Source organism: Callorhinus ursinus, unplaced genomic scaffold (genome assembly GCF_003265705.2).
Source record: "Callorhinus ursinus isolate GAN/ISIS: 27379988/994484 unplaced genomic scaffold, GSC_fseal_2.0 scaffold25, whole genome shotgun sequence".
NCBI lineage: Eukaryota > Metazoa > Chordata > Mammalia > Carnivora > Otariidae > Callorhinus > Callorhinus ursinus.
The window spans coordinates 34,417,784-34,430,776 of NW_027397087.1; positions in this window are offsets into that span (position 1 = coordinate 34,417,784).

Below are 12,993 nucleotides of genomic sequence, written 5' to 3' on the forward strand. Positions count from 1 at the left end.
CTGATGAGGGGAAATAGAGACTCAGGATCTCATTCCATTGTGTTGGGAATAAGCAGTGACCACCTTATGGGCTGGGAACTGGAAAGGGGAAGGAACACAGCCAAGTTCCAGTGGACGTGGTGTCTGTGCCTTTGATTCTAGAAGCCACTGTCATCAGAGTGTCCATGGACGTTCCGACTGTCCACTTTCCCACTCATTACTTCCTCTCGGTTCTTGCCAAGAGTTTAGGGAAGTTCCTTTTGACAAATCCCTCTGCTTTTTCTGCAAAGCACTTACCACAGAGGAACTTAATTCACTCGTGCACTCAGTTGCTGGTTTGCAAGTCCCATGTTTGCTCACTCACAATCCCTTCCCATGTCTTCCTCGAAGGGGTGCTCCTGGAAAGCGGAAGCCCAGATGCACAGACTCCCTGGCCACGAGGGTCCCACGCTGATTTAGGTTCTGCTGATCGATGGGCTCATCTGAAACTCGAATTCAGAACAGAGTTAAGAGGGGAGAGAAGCAAGCACGAGGCTCCGCTTTGTTGTAGAGGCATCAGCGTTCTCGAGCACAGGAGAGGGGATTCCCTTCTTGGCTGCTGAATTCTGACTGCTTCGTTGTGCGATGCCAGTGTCCCCATGAGGACAGAGACCAAAGCTCTCCTGTCTACCACTGCATTCCCGTTCTCCAGCTGGAGTCTGGAATGTAGGCGGTGCACAGGACGTGTCCGCAAGGTACTGACGGGATAAATAAAACACCAAATGAATAAAGGAGAGAAAGCCCAAGAAGGTAGCTGTTTCTCCTCTGGGCCAAACTTTCTAGCAGGAGACAGCCCCCAGAGTCTAGAGGGGACAGCCTGGCCCCCAGCCCTCTCGGCCTGCTGGATGCCCCCTCCCCTTGCTTGTGCGAGCGCAGGGGTGAGGAGAAGAGAGGAAGCAACTCCCTGTCTGCCCCTGGTCTCCGCTCCTCCTGCCACCACCCCCGCCCCCAGCAAAGCTGAAAATGTGCTGGATTTCACCTCCTCTTGGGCCCCAATCACTTCACCACAAAACAAACCCAGCCAGGGTGCCAATTGGTCCTACTGATTCGCAATTACAGGAATCAATTACGAAAAATATTACAACCCTTTCTAATCCCGGCCATAAAAAAATCACTCCACTTGCAAGGTTCGGAGTGGTCGGGGTCTGCCCTGGGCTTCAGAACTGCCCTGTCTCCCTCCGCAGCCATTGTACTCAGAGACCCCCGAGGCTGGTGGCTGGTGGCTGGAGACAGGGCCAGGGAAGGCACAGGGTCCCCCGTGAAGGACTCCGCTGGGTCCTCATTAGCTCTGCCTCTCATCTGCCAAAATAAGACCCCAGCCCTTGAGGAAGTCTCTGAGTGTTTCTGGGCATCCTCAAGGGGTGTGTCACATGTGCCATGAACAAGCCCTTGAGTGCCATCGCGAGCCCCCACCACGCCCCCCTCCGAGCCGCTGGGGTCACCTGACTGGTGGGGCTCTCCCTGTGGGCAGGGCCTGGGGGCATACAGCTCACACCACCTGTAAGCCTGGGAAGTGATGGCAACGAAGGCCTCTAAGGCCAACCTCCTTCCAGTGAGCGGCGGGAGCTAGTGGATGAATAGTCCGGCCCTCTCTGTCAGCGCAGAAGATTCTGAGAGGCTCCTTGATGCCGCTCAGACATCTCAGCAGCACTGAGCTCCAGCCCTCCCCGCGGGGTCCTCCATGACACTGCCGTGCAAGGCGGCTTTCTCCTTCCAGCCTCCTCTCACTCTTGCTTCTGGGGTCATCTCCCAAATAAGCCACCTGCACTCAACTCCGGGTCCTGGGCTCTGCTCCCTGGAAACCCAGAACAGAGACCACTGCTCTGTTGATCTGGCCCCTTCACTGTTGCCATGACATCTCACAGGTACTGCCATATCCCCCCGATTCCGAGAAGCACCTGCATTCTCTGTGCAGGACCCCCCCCCTTCTCACAGGCACTGCCCCCGGCCCCAGGTCTCAGAGTAGCACTGTTGAGCTGTGTGTGCAGAGGGAGGGGGTCCGTTCTGACCCAGGGCTCCCAAACAGAACTGCTGGGGCACCGGGGTCGCTCAGGTTTTAGCCCAAGGGACCCACACTTGAGTCCATGTAAACTGGGCTCAGAGAAAACATTCAGAATATCTACTTCCTTCCAAAAGGAAAGGCTTGGCCATTGGGTCAGGCTCCTATTTCCTTAGAATGAGGCTGTTCCAGGAGAACCTGTCCACCTACAAATGCATTTCTTGTTTATCCATCACTGGCATGACTGGACTCTAATCGCTGACACAAGTTAAATTCAAATTACGCTCCTTGAAAGAATGACACCAATTCTTAGATGGGCCAGAACTTTCCCACATACAAGAAGCCCTGCCTACAGAGGATCCATAGCAATATTTTTGGCGGCATGTAAGAGCAGTCCCCACCCAAATTGACTAAATCAATAAGGACAACATGTTGTCTTACTTAGCAGGTCGGGGGGCGCCTGGGGGGCTCAGTCAGCTAAGCATCTGCCTTTGGCTCAGGTCATGATCTCGGGGTCCTGGGATCGAGCCCCATGTTGGGCTCCCTGCTCAGAGAGGAGCCTGCTCCTCCTTCTCCCTCTGCCCCCCCACCCCACTCGTGCTCTCTCTTTCTCTCAAATAAATTAAAAAAAAAAAAAAAGAACAGGTCGGGGAAGAGTGGGGGTGAGCAGGCCAGTTTTGGTTAACTCAGATGCTCCTTGATGCCAACGAGGACCCAGATCTCCCTTGGTTCTCCTCTCTGCTGTCCTTAGAGGGTGGTCTCTGGTCCTCAGGCATGTCCCTTCGTGCTTTTGAGATGACTGCTACAGCTCCAGACTGCAAGAGGTGGCCTGTGTACTGCTCAGAGGCCTCAGAGCATTCTCATAGGAAACAAGAAGTTCCTTCTTGGTGTAGCTTTTCATGAGCAAAGGATGGCTTTTCCAGAAACCAGAACTGCCTCCTGTGGCCTCTCCTTTACCCCCAAGTGGCAGGTTGGCTTGTGGAAAGTACTCTCTACTCCCTGGGCTGGAGAGGAGCCCACACTGCCCCGTGCCACCTGATGCCCCCATTTGGGCTCTGCCAGGAAGGATGGAGCAGAAGGGACGGGTCATGGATAGGCAAGCGATGGGATTAGCCTCTGTCCTCAAAGTACCCAGGGAGCCAAAAGTTGCTCAGAGAAGCCCTAGGTCACAGCCACGGGCAGCCTAGGGTCAGCTCTTCTCTCTGACTGGACCTCCTGTCCTCTCTGTCTTGACTGCCCCCAGCCCTCCTTGCTGATATAAAAGGAAGGAGCTGGGCGGGAAGCAGAGCCCCCCACTCCACCTCCCAGGGACAAGGAGCAGACACTAATCGCTGATACAAGGTAAGTTCAAATTAGGCTCCTTGAAAGAATGACGCCAATTCTTAGATGGGCCAGAACTTTCCCACGTACAAGCCCTGTCCACAGAGGATCCACAGCAATACTTTTGGCGGCATGTAACAGCAGTCCCCACCCAAACTGACTAAATCAAATAGGACAACGTGTTATCTTACTTAAGAGCAGGTCGGGGGGGTGCCTGGGGGGGCTCCCGGAAGCAGAGAGGGTTAGACCAGACATGAACACCCTCCCCCCAGACACCCCTGGCAACTGGGAAATTATTTCCAAGGAGTACAGGAAACGACTCCCGTTTTAACACCCCTCTGCCTCCCCACTTCGCACCCACGCCCCACGCCCTGGCATCCAGGCTCCTCTCCCCTTGGCTCCTCGCCCTGCCCGCCCTCCCTGGGAACCCTTCTCTGCTCCGGCTGCAGCAAGCAGGGCAGTGTAAACTGTCCCCCGGTACATTAACATACGACCAAGCAGTCATTAACAGAGTCACAATCAATTTCTCCAGAAGGATTGCTACTGCACAGGGAACTTAATGGAATCACACAGTCATTTCTCATTTGGAAAAAAAAAAAAAAAAAAAAAAAAAGGGAGCGGGGGTGGGCAGGGGAAGGAAGGGAAGAGCACCCTCCACCCTCCATCTCTACCCGCTCAGGGCCTCCCTCCCGGGGCGGGGCCAAGAGCCGGTGATGGGCCTTTCCCGACACCCCTCCCTCCCGGGGCGGGGCCAAGAGCCCATGATGGCGGCTCCTGGGATTCGAGCTGGTTAATCACTCTGCAGAATGGAGACTGAAGCTTTATTAGACAAATGAAGCATGATGGATGTTCTATTTCAACAATGGAATCGGGAGGAAGAGGGGGGAGGCAGGGAGCGTCCTGAAGCAACTGCTGGATGAGGCTTCTGGGATCCGGGCCAGGGGAGGGCCAGGGTCCCCAGCACCGAGCAGAGCAGAGTAAGGGAGGCGTACACAGCAGGAACTGGGGGCCCAGTCCACAGCAGTAGTCTTTCCTCCAGTGAGCCACAAGGATACCTATGCTCCCCCAGATGTGTCCCAGGTGTGAGACTTAAAGCGGACTGGGGACAGCACATGCTGAATGACATGCATCGTCCCCCAGGGAAAGCCCCTCGTGGAATGATTTAGCCCTCCTTTACTGGGGTGCACTTGCTTGCAAAGGACAGGCAGCTGGGGCTACGGCCCTGGTCTGGGGTCAGCCAGGGTCTTCTGCCTGCAGCCTGGTGGCAAGGGAGAGGGACACTTGGATGCTCTGCAGAGGAGAGCCCTCTGCCTTGGCTGAGAAGACCCGTTCTGGGCACTGGCAGCTCCTCCTAGATGGCTGCAGGAGCCCGCCTCCCAAGGGCTCAGAGAGGTTTGCAGGATGTCTTGTAGGGAGCAAAGCTGGTTAGTTCCAGCTGTTCCTGAGCACCAAGCAGGCCCTGTGTCACCCCACTGAATGTGCTCCAATTCCCTGCCTAGCACGGTGGCATCCGAGGTAGAATTTTTATCCTCACTGCACAGAAGATGAACCCAAGGCTCAGGTCAAGGGACTTGCTCAGGGTCCCTCTGGAAGAGCGCTTGGGCAGAGCCAGAAGCACCCCCCCAGCTGGCTCAGCCAGGACTTGAACACGAACGGCAAGGCAACTTAGCTCCTAGGGGGCCGGTTCCCGCTGAGTTCGCTTTTCCTTCCAGGCCCTGTGGGAGCTACTAGTCCAGCCAAGAGAAGAGTGCCATATCTTCTGCTCCGGCATGCATGTGTTCATTCGGTAGGCCCTAACTAGCTGAGCCCGAAGAGCCTGGCGGTGTGCACTTGAAGTTGAACCAGACACAAGCCCGCAGGAACCCCCAGCGTCTGGCAGCGACGGAGGGCCGCACCCGCGAGAGGACCAGCATCGGATCAGAGTCCGCTCTGCCACGTGCCAACCACGGTGTCTAGGACTCCTCCAAGACTCAGTTTCTCTAGCTGTACAATGGGAATAAAATTCATCTACTTTGGGGGATTACTGGAAGAATTAAAAGAGAACTCAGGTCCACAATCCCTTATTCAAGTTCTTCAAGTTTCAGGATTCAGAATATTTTGGGGATATTGAAAATAGAATCTGGTGGAAAACCCACTTACTTTGTATCCGTCTCTCCAGCATGATCTGGGACAGGGCCCTGTAATCAAATGCATTAACATTTCTGCAGGAAAACTAATGAATATTCACAGTCCATGAGGTAAATAAAGACTAAAAATAGTAGCCAAGTGAATTTTTAAAAAGCTTTTGGTATTCAGGGTGTTTGGGATCTCAGGATTGTGGATAATAGACCTAGGTAGTACTGAGAGTTACTATTTACTGAGCACTTACTGATGTATATGCATTAACTCATCCAGCAGCAACTCCATGAGAACAGAGACCATTATTATCCCTGTCTTATAGTCGAAACTGGGAGACCAGAGAGGTTGATTCATTTGCCCACAAGCACACAGTTGCTAAACGGCAGAGCCAAGGTCAGTCCTGGGCAGCCAGCCTTCAGCATCTGTATCTTTGCTGGGGGTAGAAACTGAGCAAGGCTGTGCTGGCAGAGTCCCAGCACCTAGCCAGTCGTCCTGATACGACGCGCAGGCACAGAGAAGAAAAGTGACATCCAGGCTCTCCTGTCCTCTTTCCACCAGGGCCGCGTTTCCAGATTCCTGATCCAGTGTGCTTCCAACACTCTCTTTCTCTGATCCCACCTCTACCACCTCCCTAGCACCTGCCCGAAACGTGCTCACCCAGACTGAGGAGTGAGGAAGGAGAGCAGGACAGTCACAGCACCTGGCCTCCTTTCTGCCTCTTCTTTTCCCGTGTGACCTCCGCCCCCATCTCCCAAGACCCAGCCACCCACCTGCTCTTCCCTGAGGGAACAAAGGGGCCTTCCAGGGGCAGTGGCCGGGAGGGAATGTCCCTGGGCAGCAGAGCCCTCCTGAGTTTTGGACCCACGGACCCACGCAGCGTACCTTCCCCTTGGCCATAAGTGTACAGACTGAGTTAAGGAAGGCTCCAGAGAGGCGAAATACTGGTCTGGATTTAAATTCCAGCTCCTTCACTCCAAGCCCAGCAAGTGATTCCAACCCCCTAAGGCTTTGCAGAAAGAATACCAGGTACTCAGCTAGGGGTTGGGGAGCATTTGCAAGCTGATGAAGTTAGCTGGAGCCCAACTGACCAGCTTTGCTCCCAAAGCAAGCCTCTCTGAGCCCTTGGGAGGCGGGTTCCTGCAGCCATCTAGGAGGAGCTCCCAGCTCCCAGAACGGGCCTTCTCAGCCATGGCGGAGGGCTCCCTTCTGCAGAGCATCCAAGTGTCCCCCACCTTGCCACTAGGCTGCAGGCAGAGGACCCTGGCTGGCCTCAAACCCGGGCTGTGGCCCCAGCTGCCTGTCCCGTGAAGGCAAGAGCATCTGGTAAGGCAGGGCTCCCTCCTGGGAGGACCTCCCTCCAGGAGGGGCTTTCCCTGGGGGACGATGCGTGTCATTCGGCGTATGCTGTCCCCAGTCCGCTCTAAGTCTCACCACCTGGGACATGCACTCACGTTGTAGCAGCTCCCCTAGTCTGAGAGCTGGTACCCCTGGGTCTCTTGGGCAGATGGCCAACGGGCCCTGCTCAGAAAGTGGTGAGGCTGGGCCTGGGGACCTCCCAGTAGCCTGTCCGATGAGCATGGGAGGGCTCAGGCGGCCGGCTGGAGCCCCTGGTCCCAGCCTCTGCTGTGAGGGGAACAGTCCTCTCTGGCAGGATGATTTACACAGCACCGAGTACAGATGTGTGAGTCGGGAACCTGAGTATCAATCCAGTTCCACCACTTACTTATTAGCCTAGCCCTGCAAGCTTGTTCACCTCTCTGAACTTTTGTTTCTTCATCTGTGAAATGGGGATGATAATTTCTCTTACTTCAAAGAGCTGTTGTAGGGATTAAACAAGATCACAGATTCTACAGCAGAGATTTATGGAGCCCCTGCTCTGGGTCAGCATGTTGCTGAAAGCCTTGGGGGGACACTGAGCGGAGGGACTGGCTCTGGCCTCCCAGAGCTTGTAGTATGGTGGGTGAATGGCCAGTCAGGTGTAATAGAAAACAAAATATGATGAAAAGAACTTGGCTTAACAGGCAAGAGTTCTTAATATCCACCTTCGGTTGGGGCTGTGTCAACATGAATTTATTAAAGCATTGCTATGCATCGTATTTATGATTTACTTAAGGGTTATTATGAGAGTTAAATGAGATTTTATATATAAATACATAATATGATCTATAATACATAATACATACATATATATATATGTGTGTGTGTGTGTGTTTCACCTCAATTAAGCCTCATAAAGACCGGAGGCAGTAGGTCATTTCCCCATTTCTCAGGCAAGGTAATGAAGGCTTAGAGAGGTAAAGTGACTTGCCCAAGGTCACATAAAGGGTGGCACGGGAACTCCAGCCCAAGTCAATGTGTCCCAGAACCTGTGTTCTTATCTGAAAGAACACTGCCTCGTCTTAACCTAGATGCCAGGCATGTTTTATGTTAAAGGGCTCCCTGCAAATTACAAAACTCTGGACAAATGTAAGGGGTCATTACGGCTCTGTTTCCTACTTCACATCTGGTCCCCTGGACACCAGGCAGTTGAGTCCAGGGTGGGAGCCAGAGACACAAGCCTACCCGGGGCGTTCCAGGGGAAGAATTAGCTTCCCTTGACAGGTGGGGGGCACAAGACGTATAGAAGCAGCATCCGCTCAGCCCCAGAAGGGAACCCTCCCTGGAGAGCTCAGATTGTCCCCCGAACAGCCTTTGGCTGGTCACTCCCTCCATTGTTGCAAAGCTAGCTCCACCCCAGAGATTCCCCTAAGCCCTGGATCTACCCTCTGGGCGGAGGCGTAAGCTTTAGTGACAGACACATCTGGCTCTGAATCCCCACTCCGTGTCTCCCAGCTGGGTGACTTGACCTCAGGCAAGTCCTCTAACCTCTGAGCCTTGGCTTCCTCATCTGTCAAGTGCGGGAGAGGTCCTGTCTGCAAGGCTGTTGTTAGGATTAAAATAATGAAGGTGCTCAACGGTGGTGCCTGGCCCAGAGTCCACACTAGGCACATGGTAGGAGCCAAAGAAAAGTGGCCTGGGGGACAGGGCAGTGTCAGCCATTGACTGTCCACGGTGATACTTGAAAGGAGCAGGGATGACAATGGAATCCAGCCAATTAGGAGGATTTCCTATAAAAATTTAATTCTTCAATAAAATAGTGCACCATGAAACAGGTGAAGAATTCTTAAACTGTAAATTAACGATCTATAGTTACAGCCATAATAATAATAATAGCTACCAATTACGGAATACGGAAGGACACATCTGGGCCAGGAGCTACAGGCTCACGGCGCCCACCTTGCCCCTTCCGACGTAGGCACTCTGAATGCCTTCGCAGGTGGGGAGGCCAGGCTTCGGGGAGGTCAGTGGTTTGCCCGTCATCCCACAGACACCAGGGAAAATGTCACGGTGACGTGGCAAAATCTACAGCTTCTCTTTCCTGTGTGTCCTGCTCCCTCCAACGTCTGGGCATTTTCAAAAACACTCAGGACAAAATGTAAAGAAAAACCAGCCCAAGCACAAGACCCAGCTCTCGTTAAGTTTAACTGTCTCCAGTTCCCATTGAAATAGAATTTAGTCTTGCCTCTCCAGACCTCTGTTTCCTCACGGTTCTGCTCCCACTCCAGGCAAGCCTCGAGGGCCACGCATATCCTCGGGCCCCTCCCTGCAGCCCCCGGAGGTCAGTGAGAGCCTCCCCCCGCCATTTCTCCTGCATCTCTGCGTAGTCAGAAATCAATAGCCTGGCCTTCGCACCTGTTCCCCTTAAGATCTTCCCCGTCCTGGGAGAAGAGACCTGCTCTCAGGGAACTCTGTGGAACATTCTGCAGTCTCCCATTGTTTTCATGACTCCTCTTCAGGGTCAGAAACAGACGAGACGTGACAGTCTACGGGGCAGCTGAATTCATGGGTGCTGGAGCCAGGTTATCAGGTTCAATCTCTGACTTGGTACAAATTACTGTGTGGCCTCGGGAGAGTTACTCAACCTATCTGTGCTTCTGCTTTCTCGTCTCTAAAATGCGACTGATAATAAGAGTGCCTGCCTTCCAGGATTTATGTGAGATCAAACAATGTAAAGCACATAGAACAGTGCTTGGCACCTAGGAGGTGCTCAGCAACAATTCTTTTCTGTGCCCTGAATGTTCATTTTTCACCAGTCGCCAGGCCAACTTCCTTCCAATACTAAAGATGAGAGGCAGCAAGCTCCCTTTTACAGGGGAGGCCCAGCACTCAGCTCCGAAACGTGACAGGCCCGCCACAGGCATTGGGTCAATGTCAGGGCCTCTGAGGACCTAAGTCACTTTGTCACTCTGCTAACTTATGACCCTTTACCCCCACCTTTGCTTTAACCATCATTCAATGAGAAGCAAATGACATTGGGATTGCCCTCAACCATGTTGTTTCTTGAAGAAAACAAAACTTGTTTTTTCCTTCACATATTTTTAAATGGACAGAATCATTTTTACAAAGTCACCCAATGAAATGATCGGCTCACCCAGTGATTTCCTGGGCTTTTGCCTTTCTCTGGGTATCCCTGATCTCCTAAACCCTGCTGCTCACCTGTCCTGTGTCCAGCCAGCCCCCAATCCTGTGGTTTTCCCTCTCAGGGTCCCTCCTTCCCTAGCCCCGTTCTCGGTTCCTGGCCTCCCCTCACCCTTGGACTGTGACCAGCCCCTCCAGGCCTTCCCCATCCCAACCAAACCCACTCCGCCAGTCTCCCCTTCTCTAGGATCAGGTCTCTGTGCAGAAACTCCGCCACCCCACCCCCCATTCTGGGCCCTCCAAGGCCTTCTTTCTGACACAATCTCATCCTGGGCAGTTTTTCCCGCTTTTCCAGCCCAGCTGAAAACTCTTGGCAGTGGCCCTGTGTTTCCGGTCCTGTGTGAACCTTCCTGCTGCCCTAACATCTAGCACAGGGAGCACAAAAAAGAGGCTTGTACCACACGCGCGGCTGGTTGATCAATGGAGTGATTGGATCCAGGCTTTCAAATCCAGTTCAACAGGCTCTGTTTTTAGTTTGAGAAAAAATTTTTGGACCTGATCTGCCAGTCTGAGTAACTAGGTGTGGTACAAAATGTCAGCAGCTAATTACTTTTAACCATTATTAATAGGTTCGCACTAATTATCCCTTGCACTAGGCAACATTTTACAGACGAGGAGACCAGCAGAGAAGGGAGGAGTGAAGGGCTCTGCCCAAGGCCACAGGGTGGGTGGGCTGGGAGGCTGGGGCTGGAAGCCCAGGAGAGGGGTCCTGGTGGGGGCAACAGGGTGCAGGCTGGGACAAGGGGGGCAGTTTCGCCTGAGTAGATGGAGCTCTCTCCTCCCCCTCTCCCAGAATGCAATCTACCGAAACCTCTTATTAAAAGTATTCTGGCGGTGATAAAAGTGTCACCAAAGATTTGCTCATTTTCTAAACTGTCATTAAAAAAAATTTATGGTCAGGGGAAATATAGGCAGTAGAGGAGGGCGGGTGGGCAGGGAGAGAGGGAAGATGATTTAACATCAGTCCCTTAATAAATTAAAGACGTTTGCTTACAAGAGGGGGCTTGGAGAGGGAAATTGCTAGAAGGTCATCACTTACTCCATGCCGGCCGGCAGGTCCTCCCAGGTGGTCACACACTCTGCAGTCTCTTCATCCCCACCTACACCAGCCCTCCTAGCTCAGCAGCACGGCCGGACCCTCCCTCCCTCCAGGCCTGGCCCGACCTCCCCTGCCTCCACCTTCCCCACCCCCCACAACCCGGGCTCCCACAGCCCCACTGTCTGAACTTGAACTAGAACCCAAACCTGTGTGGAAGGTGCTGTGGCTCGCCCCACTGGACTGAAAGGTTTTTGAAGGCAGGAGGCCTGTCTCTGACTGTTGCTCGATTCTGAATTCTCATGATGTCCCCTTGGGGTGGCGAGGGAGAGGTGTGATCTCATTCCCTTAAAATTATGACATGCCAACTGAGAAGGGGGACAGGGCAGCCAGGGCAGTCAAGCCCTCATTATACACACTGGGAGCCTGAGGCTCAGAGGGGAGACGGGCTCACCCAAGGTCACGCAGCGGAGCCACCGGAACCCATGTCTCAAGCAACCAGCTCAGGAGTCCAGCAGTCTGCTCAGGAGCTCAGACTCTGGATATAGCTCCCCTGAGTCCAGTCGTGGCTCCTCTCCCCTGGCTAGCTGTGTGATCTTGAACAAGTCACTGACCACCCCCACCCGCACCCCATGTGCCAGGCACCTGTCTGAGTTGTAGGTATCAGCCGTGGTAACACAAGTGCTTTGCTCAGTGATGTTGTTATTCATCATCATGTTCATAGTCAACATCTTGATGGGAGGGAGGGCGGTGCAGTCCAAAAACCTGCCTTTTGTTTGAGCCCGGATCACCAGCTCAGCAATTACCCAGAGTCCACAGCACACCCAGGCCCATGTGAGGATTGGGAGGGAGGAGATACAGACTAAAATAAGCATAGCTCCAGCCCCCCCACCCCCGAGATATTTCAGCCTGGGAAGGGAGAGCACTGTTCTGAATGTGGAGCCCGCCGGGGCCGCTCACAGACGTCCCACCCCTTGCTCCTCTGGAAGGCTTGCATTACCCCACCCAGCGGAAGTGAAGTGGCATGTGTCTTGCTTTGGCCAAGCAGGACCAGCCCAGAAGGAGGCCTCTGGGACAAGGCAGAGGGTGTGTCTGGCAGAGGGTGAGAGCGAGAGTGTGGGGTGCTCAGCAGGTGCTGACCCACTGAGAAAAGGAAGTGAGAGAGCAGGTCGGGGGCCAGGTTGCAGGCTGGGCCCCTGGGGATGGGGATGGGTTCCCAGGTTTGTGCAATAACCCAGTTCTTGTTCCAGGTCCCCACTAACACAGGCGCTCAGCTCTTGTCCCCAGGGAGGTTCAGGAAGAAGGGCCGGGGCAAGGGTGGTGTGTGGCAAGGGCCAGGATCCAGGTCTGCGTGTGCTGCAGGCCAGCTCAGGGAGCTTGGCAGGCTGCCTGCCTGGGCCTCCCCCAGCCCCGACCCCCGGTCCATTTCCACAGTGGGTCATGTGACGTCTGTTGCTCGCTCTCCACACTGAGGACCAAGTGCCGGCATGCACAGGCCCGAATTCGGGAAAAGTAGCAAGCACTACACGAATCAAAGTAGCACATTTCAGAACCTCCTGGAAGCCTCTCCCTGCATGTGCAGTAAGACCCGGGTGGGGAGCAGGGAGAAGAGGATCTAAATCCAGATGAAGAAATGGGAACAGAGAATTTACATGCATAACATTTAGAAGACAAATGCCATGTCACTGAACATGCAGGCAAAATTCTTGGGGGCTGTGGTCTCCATGGGCTTCTTGGAGGAGTTGGAGTCTAGCCTGGGCTTTGAAGGCAAGGTATGCACAGGCGGAGGGGAGAAGAGAAGGCCCAGGTGGCAGGAGACGTGGGCGAACGAGGGCCGTGGCCACTGCAGGCCGGAGTGGGGCCCTGCAGTAGGGATGGGCCTCCAGCCTCTAAGGGGCCAAGGAATATAGAGGGGGAGGATGCAGACCCCTCCAGCCCCTCCAGCCCCTCCAGCACCTCCGCCAGCCCCTCCAGGCCCCTCCAG